The sequence below is a fragment of the Rhinopithecus roxellana genome, chromosome 6 (genome assembly GCF_007565055.1).
Source record: "Rhinopithecus roxellana isolate Shanxi Qingling chromosome 6, ASM756505v1, whole genome shotgun sequence".
Taxonomy (NCBI): domain Eukaryota; kingdom Metazoa; phylum Chordata; class Mammalia; order Primates; family Cercopithecidae; genus Rhinopithecus; species Rhinopithecus roxellana.
The window spans coordinates 46,891,782-46,908,250 of NC_044554.1; the positions used below are offsets into that span (position 1 = coordinate 46,891,782).

At 49.4% G+C, this 16,469-nt stretch overlaps 1 protein-coding gene and 1 pseudogene across 2 annotated transcripts in view; both read left to right on the plus strand.

The window, feature by feature from the left end:
• The window catches only part of LOC104667537 (protein PMS2CL-like), a 1,213,215-nt gene that overhangs the window by 2,495 nt on the left and 1,194,251 nt on the right, over positions 1 to 16,469 (plus strand). The window lies entirely within an intron of this gene.
• LOC115898234 lies at positions 3,082 to 4,088 on the plus strand (annotated as a pseudogene). The gene has a single exon (XR_004057927.1). The product of XR_004057927.1 is annotated as an uncharacterized LOC115898234 (transcript).

A 16,469-nucleotide genomic window follows, 5' to 3' on the forward strand; every position in this document is an offset into this window, starting at 1 on the left:
AGATGCCTCCCACATCGCCTAGCTAATTTCTGTATTTTTGGTGAGACGGGATCTTGTCCCGTTGCCGAGGCTTGCAGCTGGATCAAGCAATTGGTTCCTCGGATTTCTGAAATAGACCCCAATATTCTTTCTTTACCCTGGAGGACGCAGATGTACCTTCTCTCAGGCCGATGAACTCAGGCCTCCATGGTCCCTGGAGCTCTAGGAAAGGTGGCGCGATCTCGCGCCCACACCCAGTGCTCTGGGTCATAAGCCTGGATCTGGAAAAACAAACACCCGTTGAGAAGATGGGGACTCGCCAGGATACCCCTCTCTCCCCTCGTCCAGCCTCCAGCCCACCCGATTCCTCCCCATATCCACCTCCCCACGCCCCACCCACCTCCTCCAACTCCTCCAGGGAAACCCAGGCCCTGAAGCCCATGGAACGGAAGAACTGGAACCGAAGCTTATGGAACAAGGCTTTCTGAGAGGGGTTCTTCCCAGCCCCCTGGCACATGGAATAGAAGAACTGGAACCGACGCTTATGGAACGAGGGTATCTGAGAGCGGTTCTTCCTGTACATGAAGTAGATGATGTTTTGTTTGGGGGTCTCGCAGTCCTCCTCCATGTCATTGGCCAGGTAGCTGTGGACAGAAATCAGGTTACTGCTTAGGGGCACCACCGGGAGAGAACTCTGGCTGAGGTCAGCTTCCCAGAGGAGGGCAGGGGACTGTCCTCAGCTCAGGACTGGCACCCACCCTGCAGAGAGTCACGCCTTCCTCAGAGGGCTCTGCTGGACAGAGACCTGCTGAAGGGTGTCTCCCCACTACTTCATGATAGAGACAAAAACCCAACTGGTGACAAAGAGTGGTGGCTTACGCATGGAATCCCAGCACATTGGGAGGCTGAACAGGAGGATCACTTGAGGCCAAGAGTTTGAGATGGGCCTGGGCAACATAGCAAGACCCTCATCTCTATTAAAAATATTAAATATACGCCAGACATGGTGGCTCATGCCTGTAATCCTAGCACTTTGGAAGGGTGAAGCAGGTGAATTGCTTGAGACCAGGAGTTCAAGACCAGCCTGGTCAACATGGAGAAACCCCATCTCTCCTAAAAATGCAAAAATCAGCCTGGTGTGGTGGCACAGCCATTAGTTCTAGCTACTCAAGAGACTGAAGCATAAGAATTGTGTGAACCCAGGAGGTCGAGGTTGCAGTGAGCCGAGATTGGGCCTCTCCATTCCAGCCTGAGGGGCACAGCAGCACTCTATCTCAATAAATAAATAACTGTCCAGTGTGGTGGCACAGCCCTGTAGTCAGAGCTAATCAAGAGGCTAAGGTGGGAGGATCCCTTGAGCCCAGGATATGGAGGCTGCACTGAACTATGATCTCAACACTGTACTCCAGCTTGGGGGACAGGGCAAGTCTGTCTCAAAAAATAAAAGAAATTGGGTACATTGATATTTTGCCAGGACCCTGCCTTGTACAGGCATCTAGTCTAATGAGACTGGGAGTAATCAGGGCAGATGAGTAATCCCAATGTCACATTATCATAGGATGTAACTGGAGAGCTACCAGCATGGCGAAGTTGGAAGATGAGGGAAGGCACGACAGAGGCTGTGGGGTGAACTGACTTCAAAGAATGTGTCCTTCCCTTCAGAACCACATGTGTGCGGGACACCCATACAGAAAACACAAACGCAAAGTCAGTGGAGGGCATTTGGAAGGAGCAGTGAAGCCAAGCCAGGAAACACCAAGATGGCGAGCCAGTGTGGTTGTAGAGATTGTAGAGAGGGTGGAATTGGCACTGTGAACCCTGGCCTGGATTTAGAAGGACATCAGCTAGGCCGAGCGCTGTGGCTCATGCCTGTAATGCCAGCACTTTGGGAGGCCGAGGCAGGCAGATCACAAGGTCAGGAGATCGAGGTCATCCTGGGTAACACAGTGAAACCCCGTCTCTACTAAAAATACAAAAAGAAAATTAGCTGGACGTCGTGGCAGGCACCTGTAGTCCTAGCTACTCGGGAGGCTGAGGCAAGAGAATGGCGTGAACCCAGGAGGCAGAGCTTGCAGTGAGCCAAGATTGTGCCACTGCACTCCAGCCTGGATGACAGAGTGAGACTCCATCTCAGAAAAAAAGAAAGACATCTGCTAAGGAAGTTGTTCAGGTGGACAGTGAGGGCATTGTGCTTTGGAAAGATGCTCAGGCTGCACTAGGAAGCCCCCTGGCTTGGGGAGAGACTCCAGGAGACCCCGTCAGGGAGCATTTGACAGTGGATTCGAGTGTCGCAGAGGGGACTTGAACTGTGATCTCCGTCATGGGAACCCGGAGGAGGTCGATGGCATTTGCGGTTGATGTGGGAAGGAGAGAGAGAAGAACCAGAAAGGCTGCTTGCTGGGGGAACTGTCGTGTCCACTTCTCCGCTCCTTTTCCCTTTTCTTCTCCCCTTAGGAGTAGTTTATGCTTCCTTTTGTTTTATTCCTTTACTTGTACACTGGTGTTGGAGTTTTTGTTTTTGTTTTTTTTTTTTTTTTTTTGAGTTAAAAGTCTTGCTCTGTCACCCAGGCTGGAGTGCAGTGCCTCAACCTTAGCTCACTGAAACCTCCCACTCCTGGGTTCAAGCAGTTCTCCCACCTCAGCCTCCTGAGTAGCTGGGATTACAGGTGCACACCACCATGCCCGGCTAATTTTTCTATTTTTATTTTTATTTTTTTTTATTTTATTTATTTATTTTTTTTTTTTTGAGACGGAGTCTCGCCCTGCCGCCCAGAGTGGTGCAGTGGCGCAATCTCGGCTCACTGCAAGCTCCGCCTCCCGGGTTCATGCCATTCTCCTGCCTCAGCCTCCAGAGTAGCTGGGACTACAGGCGCCTGCCACCGCGCCCGGCTATTTTTTGTATTTTTAGTAGAGACGGGGTTACACTGTGGTCTCGATCTCCTGACCTTGTGATCCTCCCGCCTCAGCCTCCTATAGTGCTGGGATTACAGGCGTGAGCCACCGCGCCCAGCCTAATTTTTCTATTTTTAGTGGAGACGGGGTTTGGCCATGTTGGCCAGGCTGGTCTCAAACTCCTGACCTCAGGTTACCCGCCTACCTCGGCCTCCCAAAGTGCTGGGATTACAGGCATGAACCACCGCACCCAGCCTGAGTTTCTTTTTAAAAACAACAGTCTAAGTACACGATAGTATAATCCTGTCTTTTTTGTACACAGAGTAAAGAGGACAAATAGGAGAAAGGATAAATGAAAGGCTGGAATCCCACTTCCCCTGCTGTCCCAGGGCATTGGATATTGACCGATAGGAGGAAGCAAACCACTCACAGAGCCAGGAAGAAATGAATGCGTTGGTATTGCCAGGAGAAGAGGCCGACCCGGCTAAAATACGCTATGACCATAGCCAGGAGATACTGATGGAGAGAAAGGAACACAAAAAGGGAGAGGTCACATCTTGGAAGAGGAAGATTGTGGAGAGGGGGAATGAGGGTCTGGGGAAGGGCTGCACCTCAGAGAAGGGACCTCAGTGTTGGAGTAGCTGTACTCATTTGGAAATGGCGGGGTGGAGGGATATTCGAAGGTCGGATGCAAATCCGAGAAGCCAGTGGAAGGGTTTTCGGTGATGCTCCCAGGATGGTGGACTCCAGATGGGATCTTTGGAGGGGGTGTGTCTAGGTGGGCTGGTGTCCGGAGGGTCTTTTGTGTGCCAGGCAGAGAACTGTCCCAAAGAGCAGAAAGTAGAGGGGCCAGGAGCTTCAGGGCTGCGGCCAGACTGTGGCCCAGGGCTCAGATCCCAGAGGACCCATAGGAGGGATGGGCTATTCATTCACTTGGCAAGAGACCAGCAGAGTCCTGAGGGAGATGCTGACATCATAAAAAGACCAAGAACAGCTGGGAGTGGCAGCTCAAGCCTGTGATGCCGGTACTTTGAGAGGTGGAGACAGGAGGATTATGTGAGCCCAACAGTTCGAGAACAACCTGGGCAACATAGAGAGACCCTGTTTCTACAAAGATTTCAAAAATTAGTTGAGCATGGTAGCATGTGCTAGTCCCAGCTCCTCAGGAGACTGAGGCAAGAGGATTGCTTGAGCCCAGGAGTTAGAGGCTTCAGTGAGCTGTGATTATGCCACTGCACTCCATCCTGGGGAGCAGAGCTAGACTCTGTCTCAGAAAAAAAAAAAAATGTTTGGGTGCCAAGACTCAAGACTGTGGGAGCTGGTCGGGCACAGTGGCTGACGTCTGTAATCTCAGCACTTTGGGAGGCCAAGGTGGGTGGATCACCTGAGGTCAGGTGTTCAGGACCAACCTGGCCAACATTGCAAAACCCTGTCTCTACTAAAAACACAAAAATTAGCCAGGCATGGTGGTTCACATCTGCAATCCCAGCTGCTTGGAGGCTGAGGCAGGACAGTCACCTGAACCTGGGAGGCATTGGCTGCAGTGAGTCAAGATGATGACACTGCCCTCCAACCTGGACAACAGAGCAAGACTCTGTCTCACAAAAAAAAAAAAAAAAAAAGAGCATCTGGTGGGAGGTGGTGGAGGGAGAACTGTGGGTTTGGAAGCGGTGCCCTCCCCCGGGCCGTGCATTAGAACAGGAGCACAGTTACATGGAGAACAACCTTACCTTGTCCGACATCCTCAGATCTTTGTCCCAGGCCAGGAATCTTTTAATGATAGGATCCTCTGTAATTAGAGAGCAGATGTCAGTGTGAGAAGCAGGACAGCGAGGAGAAGTGTGCCTCCTGGGGAGAAGTCTCAGGATTGTGGCCACAGGTGAAGTGGATGGGAGAGGGGAGAATGACTTTCACTGGGCAAGGGAGAGAGGCTCCTGCTCTGAGACTCCCCTGGGAAGAGGCTGAAGGAGGCTCTGGGTGTGAGAATCTACAGGATGTGGGGCTGGGAATGAGCCAGGACGTCCTCCCAGCAGACCCGGAGGGACCACTGCAGAGTCATAAAGGAATTCCCATCATTTCCTCATGAGACAGTCACATCAGGGTGTGACCATGGCCTTGGTATCCCCACTATGGATGGAGACACTTAGGTTTAGAAAAGTTAGTAAGAGACATTAAGTTTCAGAGGGCACAGCTGAAACCGCTGTCTTTGTTTATTGATTTTGTTTTTCTTTATTTGATTTTTATTTTTATTTATTTGTGTTGAGACAGAGTCTCTCTCTATGGGCCAGACTGGAGCGCAGTGGCGCGATCTCGGGTCACTGCAACCTCTGTCTCCCAGGTTTAAGCGATTCTCCTGTCTCGGCCTCCGGAGTAGCTGAGATTACAGGCATGAGCTACCATGCCCAGCCTTGGTATTTTTTTTGAGACAAGAGTTTTGCTCTGTCACCCAGGCTGGAGTGCAGTGGTGCTGTCATAGCTCACTGCACACTGAAAGTTGTGAGTTCAAGCAATCCTCTTGCCTCAGCCTCCCAACGTGCTGGGATCTCAGGCGTGAGCCGCCGCGCCTGGCCCGAAACCAAGCTTTCTTATCCCAAGCGCTGACCTTTATCAAGTCTAGCCTAATCCTCTATCGTCTCCTAAGTGTCCCTCATGAGTGATCACTTCAGAGTCCTCCCACATGGAGAGCTCACTCAGTAGGGACATATTTTTTCCATTGGAAAAGAGTGGTTATTGGAAGTTTCCTCTTTTTAGAAAGAACAGGATTGGAGGTGCTCTCGGGGGTGTCCTCCTACCAAGCAGCCTGTTGAAGGCCTCGTGGTGTTCGGGGAGCACGGGCGACACTCGCCATCGCTTCAGCTTCATGTTGAGGCCGCACAGCGTCTCCGCCACCCAGGTCTCCTCAGGCTCAGGGGCGAGCTCCTTCTCTGGCTCCTCCTCAGATTGGTCCGACCACTCCCTCTTCCTTTTCCAGCAAAGGGACCTACATGAGGGGCTGGGATCTACCCCAGGGGCTGAGTAAAGAAACCAGACCACCGTGTAATGCTTCTGCAATTGATCACCTTAGACCCCGACCCCAAACCCCAAAGCACTCTCCATCCTCCCCAGCCTCGCAGACTGCTGGCTTCTCCAAGCCATCTTTCCTTCTGTCTGTCTCCTCTGCTGAGCCCCATGTGCCGCTCCGTCTCCTCCCCATTCTCCCGTTTCTCTGTCCTGGGAAGACTTTGTCCTTCCCTGGTCCCTGACTCTCTGAGTCCCTTCTTTTTTATTTATTTTTTGAGACACAGTCTTTCTTTGTGGCCTAGGCTGGAGTGTAGTAGTGCGATCTTGGCTCACAGCAACATCTGTCTCCCCAGTTCCAGTGGTTATCCTGCCTAAGCCTCTGGAGTAGCTCGGATTACAGGTGCCCGCTATAATGCCCAGCTCATTTTTGTACTTCTAGAAGAGACAGGGTTTCACCATGTTGGCCAGGCTGGTCTCAATCAAACTCCTGGCCTCAAGTGATCCGCCTGCCGTGGCCTCCCAAAGTGCTGGGATTACAGGTGTGAGCCACTACACCCTGCCTCAGTACCTCCATTCCTCCCACACACCCTCCTCACATGCTCCTTCCTGATTTCTGGGCCCTTCTTAATTTTTCTTTTTCTTTTTTTTTTTTGAGACAGGGTCTCCCTCTGTCACCCAAAATGGAGTGCAGTGGCGCTATCTTGGCTCAAAGTAACCTCCGCCTCCTGGGTTCAAGCGATTCTTCTGTCTCAGCCTCCCAAATAGCTGGGATTACAGGCGTGCACCATCATGCCTGGCTAATTTTTGTATTGTTCGTATAAGTGAGGTTTCGCTATATTGGTCTGTTTGGTCTCAAACAGCTCACCTCAAGTGATCCACCCGTCTTGGCTTCCCAAAATACTGGGATTACAGACATGAGCTACCACACCCAGCCTTCATTTTTCTTTTGAGACAGGGTTTTGCTCTGTCACCCAGGCTGGAGTGCAGTGGTGCAGTCATATCTCACTGCAGCCTCAAAGTCTTGAGTTTAAGCAGTTCCCTTGCCTCAGCCTCCCAATGTGCTGGGATCTCAGGCATGAGCCACAGCACCTGGCCCAAAAACAAGCTTTCATATCCCAAGTGCAAACCTTTATCAAGTCTAGCCTAATCGTCTATCATCTCCTAAGCGTCCCTCATGAGTGATCACTTCTGAGTCCTCCCGCATGGAGAGGTCACCCACTGGGGGAATATTTTTCTCATTGGAAGAGTGGTTATTGGAAATTTCCTCTTTTTTAGAAGAACAGGATTGGAGGTGCTCTCTAGGGTGTCCTCCTACCAAGCTGGCTATTGAAGGCCTTGTGGTGCTTAGGGAGCACAGGTGACACTCGCCGTCGCTTCAGCTTCATCTTGAGCCCAAACAGCATCTGCACCACCCAAGTCTCCTCAGGCTCACGGGCGAGCTCCTTCTCTGGCTCCTCCTCAGATTGGTCCGACCACTCCCTCTTCCTTTGCCAGCAAAGGGACCTACATGAGGGTCTAAGATCTACCCCAGTGGCTGAGTAAAGAAGCCAGGTCACTGTGTAATGCTTCTGCAATTGATGACCTTAGACCCCGACCCCAAATCCCAAAGCACTCTCCATCCTCCCTAGCCTTGCAGACTGCTGGCTTCTCCAAGCCATTTTTCTGACTTTCTCCTCTGTCAACCTCATGTGCTGCTCCTTCTCCTCCCCAGTCTTCTGTCTCTGTCCTCAGAACATTTTCTCACATCCTTCCCTGGTCCCTGGCTCTCTTGAGTCCCTCCTTTTCTTTTCTTTTTTTTTTTTTTTTTTTTTGTTATGTTTTGTTTTGTTTTGAGACAGAATCTAGCTTTGTCTCCCAGGCTGGAGTGTAGTGGTGCAATCTCAGCTCACTGCAACATCTGTCTCGCAGATTCCAGTTATTCTCCTGCCTCAGTGTCTCTGGTAGCTGGGATTACAGGTGCCTGCCGTAATGCCCAGCTCAATTTTGTATTTTTAGTAGAGACGGGGTTTCACCATATTGGCCAGGCTGACCTCAAACTCCTTGCCTCAAGTGATCCTCCTGTCTTGGCCTCCCAAAGTGCTGGGGTTACAGGTATAAGCCACTGCACCTGGCCTGAATTTCTCCATTCTTCCCACACACCCTCCTCAGGTTCTCCTTCCTGACCTCTGACTCTTCTTTTTTTTTTGAGACAGCGTCTCACTCTCTCACCCAGACTGGAGTGCAGTAGCGCAATGTTGGCTCACTGCGACCTCTTCCTCCCAGGCGCAAGCGATTCTCCTGTCTCAGCCTCCCGCATAGCTGGGATTACAGGCATGCACCAATTTTTGTACTTTTCGTAGAGATGGGGTTTCACCATGTTGGCCAGGCTGGCCTTGAACTCCTGACCTCAGGTGATCTGCCTGCCTCGGCCTCCCAAAGTGTTGGGGTTACAGGCGTGAGCCACCGCACCCGGCCCCCTTTCTTCGTCTTAGTCAGTCCTATCACATCTCTTCTTGCTCCAGTCCCCTCACCTGATGGTCCCAACACTTCATCATCCACCACCTCCTGGAGGGGGTACCCCAAAGTGTTCTGCTGGGGGCTCTCCTCCTCATCCTCGGGGAGCAGGGTGGTGATCTTTCCCAAAATCTGTTCCATCCCACAGAACATAGTCTCTGTTCTGTCCAAGGCCTTCTTCTGGACTCTGCTAGGAGCCAGAAGAGTGTGCGATGAATTCTCGAGGCTGGGAGAAGTCAGGAGTGGCGAGCAGCTCTGAGAAGATACTGTTGTCCCTCTCAGCTCCCAGGCGCCGACGGAGTCTGGTCCCTCCAATCAGGAAGGTTGGAATCTCTGATGTCATTGGCCATTCCAACCTGACAACCAGTTTGAAGAAAAACACATGTAACTGCCAGACTGATCTCTTGTCCCGGAGATGCTGGGTGAATGGTGTCGCCTGCCACTGTCCTGACCTCAGACCACTGTCCAAAAGCATCTTCAGGGTCTCTGTATCCCTTTGTTCCCTGTCCCAGCAGAGGCTGTGTTCTCTCCACTCAAAGCCTGAAGCATGTTGGGGTCTCCTCTTCTCTGTACATGCCCATTTCAGAATCCAGTGTGGTGGGAGAGGGAGCAGGGTGGGAAAGAACTAGGGGAAGCAGAAACAAAACCTGACAAGAGTGAGATGATCAGGTACAAGAGATCCCAGGAACATTGACTCGATGAAAAAGTCACATCAGAGCACTCAATTTGGCAGAGCTTTTCTGCCAAATGTTCACTGACATTCACTGTCCGAGATTCTGTACTGGGGGTACACGCATCCTCTGCCCTAAGAGGAGACATTTTGAGGCCTGAAAATCATAGGAATCTGCCCATGAGCTCACACATATTTCCACTGGTGTCCCCAGTTTCAGGGAGTCCATGGATTACCTAAAGCCAGCCCCTCCAGTTCAGCTAAGAAACTCTAGTCTATATATCACGTTTTCTATCATATGTATTGCTCTGAACTCAGAAATTTCCCTACCGTTTATGGATTCTATGAATAAAATACTGCATGTACAAAAAGATAAATCAAAAAATCTCAGCTGTGTGCAGTGGCTCGTGCTTGTAATCCCAGCACTTTGGGTGGCCAAGGGAGGAAGAGTGCCTGAGGCCAGAAGTTCAAGACCAGTGTAGGCAACATAGCAAGACCCCCATCTCTAAAAAAACAAAACCAAACCAAATTAGCCAGGTGTGGTTGTTGGCACTTGTTTTCCAGCTACTTGGGAGACTCACGTGGCAGGAAGATGGCTTGAGCCCAGGAGTTGGAAGCTGCAGTAAGCTATGAGCTGGCCTTCACACTCCAGTCTGGGCAATACAGCAAGATGTTGTGTCAAAAACTTTTTTTGGTAAAAAATAAAAGTTGTACGACATTCAGAGACCATCCGAAAAACCTGGGAGTTCCTGGCCAGGCTCCATGGCTCATGTCTGTAATCCCAGCACTTTGGGAAGCCAAAGTGGGTAGATCACTTGAGGTCAGGAGTTTGAGACTAGCCTGGCCAACATCGTGAAACCCCATCTCTACTAAAAATACAAAAAAATTAGCCAGGCATGGTGGCGGGTGCCTGTATCCCAGCTACTTGGGAGTGGTGGGCTGGAGAATCACTTGAACTCGGGGTGCGGAGGTTGCAGTGAGCAAGATCGCACCATTGCACGGCAGCCTGGGCAACAAGAGCAAAACTGCATCTGAAAAGACGTAACCTGTGAGTGAGTCCCACATGGCTTCCTAACGGGCTGCGGCTCTCCTAGGAGTCTCTCGCTCATGGGAAAGGCACAAACTGAATGAGGAAGCAGATCCCAGTGCTGTGGAAGTCCCATTGTTAGGAAGCTCTGCTTTTCTAGAATTCAAATTTGCCTTCATGACCCTTTAAACCGTCAGAGCTGGGTGGGTCTTTCTACAACAAAACAGTTTGCTGTCTCTCTCCTAGTTAAAAGGCTTTCAAAGATTAGAAGATCAATGTTCTGACCCCATTAAAATTTCCCTTTTGTGGAATGAAAAGCTCTGATTTAATTCATCTTCAAGCCTGGTTTGTATATTCCTCTCTTCTGGCCACCTTGTCTAGACACACTACACTGAGGCAGTGCCCATCTTACATGATATTGGCACATTGTCAAAAAATGGGCAAACCAGGCACGGTGGCTCATGCCTATAGTCCTACGACTTTAAGAAGCCAAGGCAGACAGATCACCAGAGGTCAGAAGTTCGAGACCAGCCTGGCCAACATGTTGAAATCTGTCTCTACTAAAAATACAGAAAAAACCTGGCTGGGCATGGGGGTGCACATCTGTAATCCCAGCTACTTGGGAGGCTGAGGCAGGAGAATCACTTGAACCTGGAAGGCAGAGGTTGCAGTGAGCCGAGATTGCGCCACTGCACTCCAGCCTGGGTGACAGAGCGAGACACCATCCCCCCCAAAAAAAAAAAAAAGGCTGGGCGCGGTGGCTCAAGCCTGTAATCCCAGCACTTTGGGAGGCCGAGACGGGTGGATCACGAGGTCAGGAGATGGAGACTATCCTGGCTAACACAGTGAAACCCCATCTCTACTAAAAAATACAAAAAACTAGCCGGGCGTGGTGGCAGGTGCCTGTAGTCCCAGGTACTCTGGAGGCTGAGGCAGGAGAATGGCGTGAACCCGGGAGGCGACGCTTGCAGTGAGCTGAAGTGAGCTGAGATCCGGCCACTACACTCCAGCCCGGGCGGCAGAGCGAGACTCCATCTCAAAAAAAAAAAAAAAAAAGGCTAGCCCAGATTTGGTCTGATACATTCAGAAAAAAAGCAAAACAGCCACCTTTTCTTTTCCTGCAGTGATGCAGTTTAATACAACAATGGCTGTAGGTATGCTGCCGAAATATCATTCAAGTGAACCAGAAGGGCTTTCCTGGCCGGACACAGTGGTCACTCCTGTAATCCCAACACTTTGGTTGGCCAAGGTGGGAGGATTTGTTGCGGCCAGGAGTTCAAGGCTGCAGTGAGCTGTGATCCCACCACTGCATTCCAGGCTGGGCATCAGAGTGAGGCCTGTCTCTAAAAAACCCTTCACTCCCCAAAAGGATTTGCAAATACCAGCCTTTCGGGATGACATGGAGGAACATTAAGATACAGATGCTGGGACCCAGCCCTATTGATCGTAGCTCAGAAACTGAGGTGGGGCCCGCTTTAACTCCATCACTGGAATCCATTCAGGTTTGGAACTTTCTGGGTTGGACAGTGCAAGAGAGATCATAAAGCAAAGTCACTGTGGACTGAAATGAGCAGACAAAGTTTTCTGAGCGTGGTGAAATATGATCTGGGCCTCACTTAGGAGGGCTGTGGCCAGGCCTTGAGTCCTCGGCTCAGTGGGACCTTCTGAAACAGCCTCCAAGCTGTGCCCCCACTTCCTTTGCTGTTGGATGACCCCCTCCAGCGGCTTTGGTGCCAATGGGAATAAGTCGACCTGCAGCGGAAGGTCAGCCCGAGTCTCAGCCCAGCAGCCTCCCGGCACCTGACCGGGCTCTGGTCATGCTGCCGTCTCTGCGGTTCTCTGCGTAGTCGTGGTTTCTGTACCTTGAAGAGAGCTTCCCCTTCTGGGACCCAGAAACCCTGGAAACCCTGAGGAAAAAAACGAATGAAATTACTGAAGACAACTCTGTGGCGGGGAGATGGAAAAGAGGCTCTGTTTTTTTGTTTTTTTTTTTTGTTTTTTTTTTTTTGTTTTTTTGAGACAGAGTCTCGCTCTTGTCATCCAGAGTGGATTGTAATGGCTCAATCTTCGCTCACTGCAACCTCTGCCTTCCACGTTCAAGCGGTTCTCGTGCCTCAGCCTCCAGAGCAGCTGGGACAATAGGCGCAAACCACCATGCCCAGCTAATTTTTGTACTTGTAGTAGCCATGTTGCCCAGGCTGGTTTCAAACTCCTGGTCTCAAGCAACCTGCCTGCCTTGGCCTTCCAAAGTGCTGGGACAACAGATGTGAGCTGCCATGCCTAGCCCTCACTGAATGGATTTTCTAAAAATAAATAAATAAATAAATAAATTTATCTTATTTGGCCAAAAGGTAAATTAACCTTTTCTCCTCTCTTTTAATGAGTATTTCCTTGATAAACCTTGTAATATAAATAACTTATTTTGTGCCTTTGATATGTATCTAAATCTTTTAAAAATGTAAATGAACGGGCCGAGCACGGTGGCTCAAGCCTGTAATCCCAGCACTTTGGGAGGCCGAGACGGGCGGATCACGAGGTCAGGAGGTCAAGACCATCCTGGCTAACCCGGTAAAACCCCGTCTCTACTAAAAAATATAAAAAACTAGCCGGGTGAGGTGGCGGGCGCTTGTAGTCCCAGCTACTCGGGAGGCTGAGGCAGGAGAATGGCGTAAACCTGGGAGGCGGAGCTTGCAGTGAGCTGAGATCCAGCCACTGCACTCCAGCCTGGGCGACAGAGCGAGACTCCGTCTCACAAAAAAAAAAAAAAAAAAAAAAAAAAAAAAAAAAAATGTAAATGAACGTCTTGCCAACATTACAACCCAGGAATTTTTTATTGTTGTTGGAGACAGAATCTCGCTCTGTCACTTAGGCTGGAGTGCATTGGTGCGGTCTCGGCTCACTGCAACCTCCCCTTGCCGGGTTCGAGCAATTCTCCCATCTCAACCTCCTGAGTAGCTGAGACTACAGGCGCCTGCCACCACGCCTGGCTAATTTTTGTATTTTTAGTAGAGACAGGGTTTCACCTTGTTGGTCTGGCTGGTCTTGAACTCCTGACTTCAGGCGATCCAACCGCCTTGGCCTCCCAAAGTGCTGGGATTACAGGCATGAGCCACCACTCTGGGTCCCAACCCAGGAATTTTTTTCTTAAGAGCCTGAGAGTCTTGTCTTTGATATGTAAACCTCGAGGAAGATAGTGTCGCTATCTTCCTGTTGCCTAGGGAGTTTAGCCTAGGCACCTTGAGCTGTTACTACCTGCTCATCAAGGAGATATGAGAAGTTTCATTTTTTCTTCGGATACAGGTAATTAACTAGCATGGATGGCCACCTTGATTTCCAGGTGAATTTAGGATGAGTGTTTAAGAATGCATAGCATGCCAGGCGCGGTGGCTCACACCTGTAATCCCAGTACTCTGGGGGAGGCCGAGACGGGCGGATCACTTGATGCCACACAGAAATGGAAAAAAGGAGTTTGAGTCCAGCCGGGCCAATATAGTGAAACTCTGTCTCTACTAAAATACCAATATTAGCTGGGCATGAGGGCACATGTCTGTAATTGCAGCTACTCAGGAGGCGTAGGCATGAGAATCACTTGAACCCAGGAGATGGAGGTTACAGTGAGCCAAGATCATACCACTACACTCCAGCCTGGATGACAGAATGAGACCCTGTCTCAAAAAAAAAAAAAAAAGGAAATGCATAGCAAGTTTTTACATGAGGATGAGTTACTGTTTATCTTGAGATCATACATGAGGATGAGTTACTGTTTATCTTGAGAGCGTGTATGCAATGGATTGTATCTGGCAGGCTGAATAAAAAGGAGGCTTTGGCCAGGCGCCATGGCTCACGCCTATAATCCTAGTACTTTGGGAGGCCTAGGCGGGCGAATTACAAGGTCAGGATTTCGAGGCCATCCTAGCTAACATGATGAGACCCCCGTCTCTACTAAAAATACAAAAAAATTAGCCAGGCATGGTGGCACGTGCCTGTAGTCCCAGTTACTTGGGAGGCTGAGGCAGGAGAATCACTTAAACAGGGGAGGCAGAGGTTGCAGGGAGCTGAGATTGCACCACTGCACTCCAGCATGGGTGACAGAGTGCGACTGTGTCTAAAAAAAAAAAAAAAGGAGGCTTTACTTTATTTCTCTTTGCATCTCATTACTCATTAATGGATCACCTGTGATGGGCATCACAGTCTGGTTTAACGCGTATTCAATAATAAAATTGTTTTCTTTATTTTCTGAGTTTGTGGAGAGAATATTCTAGGTTAACAGAATTTATTTATTTATTTATTTTTAATTTATTATTTTTTATTTTGAGATGGAGTCTTGCTCTGTCATCAGGCTGAAGTGTAGTGGCGTGATCTCCACTTACTGCAATCTCCACCTCCCAGCTTCAAGTGATTCCCCTGCCTCAGCCTCCCAAGTAGCTGGGACTACAGGGGCACACCACCACACCCAGCTGATTTTTTGTGTTTTAGTAGAGATGAGGTTTCACCATGTTGGCCAGGATGGTCTTGATCTCCTAACCTCATGATCCACCCACCTCGGCCTTCCAACCTTCTGGGATTACAGGTGTGAGCCACTGCGCCTGGCCTCAGAAGAATTTATTTTTAGTCTTTTCCTTACCAGTTTTTATGAAACAACTGGGCAAGAACACTGTTAGATTTCACCAAAAAATTGTGATGAATCGTTGTCCTTATGATCCCATGTTTGAAAATTGACATTTTAATTGTAAACCAAAAATAAAATTCTAAGCCCCCACAACTGACTGAATGGACTGCCCTGTTGGCCAACGGGATCCAAAATAACATGAAAAACTAATTCAGGTCGTGACGGGAAGGAGGGGATCAGACATACCTTGTCATACTCTCCTCCCGTCAGAGTTTAGGTACAGCTGACCAATATTAGCATTAGAATACAGGTCATAAGACTGACAAAACAGGCTCTTTGTATCAGTAAGATACCCAACTCCAACCAGACTCTGATATAGCACCACATGACAGATAGCAGTCCCTGAAGGAAATCATAGTATTTTACCCTATAATATATTTTATTTGACACACTTTAAAATAGTCCTGCAAAGCCATCTCTTTGGGGGAAATTTGCATTCTGTAGAGAATCTCCTTCTCTTACACTTTTCTGGAGAGTCTGACACCTTTTAAGATCCAATAAGAGATATTTATCATCTATTCTCTCTGAAGACTGTTCTGAGGCTTCACCTACATAACAAGAACCTTGGTTTCCACAATCCTCATTATCTTAACTCAGGCTTTTCTTTTCTTTCCCTCCTTCTTTTCTTTCCTTTCCTTTCTTTCCTTCCTTTCTTTCTCTCTTTTTCTCTTTCTTTCTTTTCTTCTCTGTTGCCCAAGCTGGAGTGCAGTGGCACCATCATGGCTCACTGTAGCCTCAACTTCCCAGGCTCAAGCGATCCTCCCATCTCAGCCTCCTGAGTAGCTGGGACTACAGGCAGGCACCACCACACCTGGATAATTTTTTTTTTTTTTTTTGTAGAGGTGGGGGTCTCGCTGTGTTGCCCAAGCTGTCCTTGAACTCCTGGCCTCAAGGGATCCTCCCAGCTCACCCTCCCAAAGTGCTGGGATTACAGGTATGAGGCACTGCAATGGCCCATTTCTTTATGTAGTCTTCCAACTCTTCAGCCAATGCTTAACTCTGAACCAACTGCCAATCTTTGAATCTACTAGTGACCTGAAACCCTTTTCCTGGCTGACCCAATGTATACCTCCCATGTATTGATTGATGTCTTTGCCTGTAACTGCTGTCTCCCTGAGATGTATAAAACCAAGCTGTAACCCAACCACGTTGGGCTCACGTTTTCCGGACCCCCTGAGGCTGTGTCACCAGCCATGGTCACTCAAACAGGCCCAGAATAAAACTCTTTCCAGACTTTGACTCTTTTTGGTCAACATAACCTAACCCTAAACATAATCCTCCTGGGGAAGGTAAGATCACAGGCATCTCTTTTCTTCAATTTGTGTATGTATTTCCTGATTTCTCTACAGTTTTTAGGCATTCGCTGTGTGATCTAGAAAAGCTATGGAGTCTTGCTCCGTCGCCAGGCTGGAGTGCAGTGGCGCGATCTCTGCTCACTGCAACCTCCGCCTCAGGGGTTCTAGTGATTCTCCTGCCTCAACCTCCCGAGTAGGTGGGATTACAGGCATGCGCCACCACGCCCAGCTAATTTTTGTATTTTTACTAGAGAGGGAGTTTCACCATGTTGACCAGAATGGTCTCTATCGCTTGACCTTGCGATCCGCCCGCCTGGGCCTCCCAAAATGGTGGGATTACAGGCGTGAGCCACCGCGCCCGGCCACAAATTCTGTTTTCTTTTTCTTCCTTGGAAAGCATCGCTGGGCATTTATCCTGTCCTAGTATTTGAGTGAAACTTATCT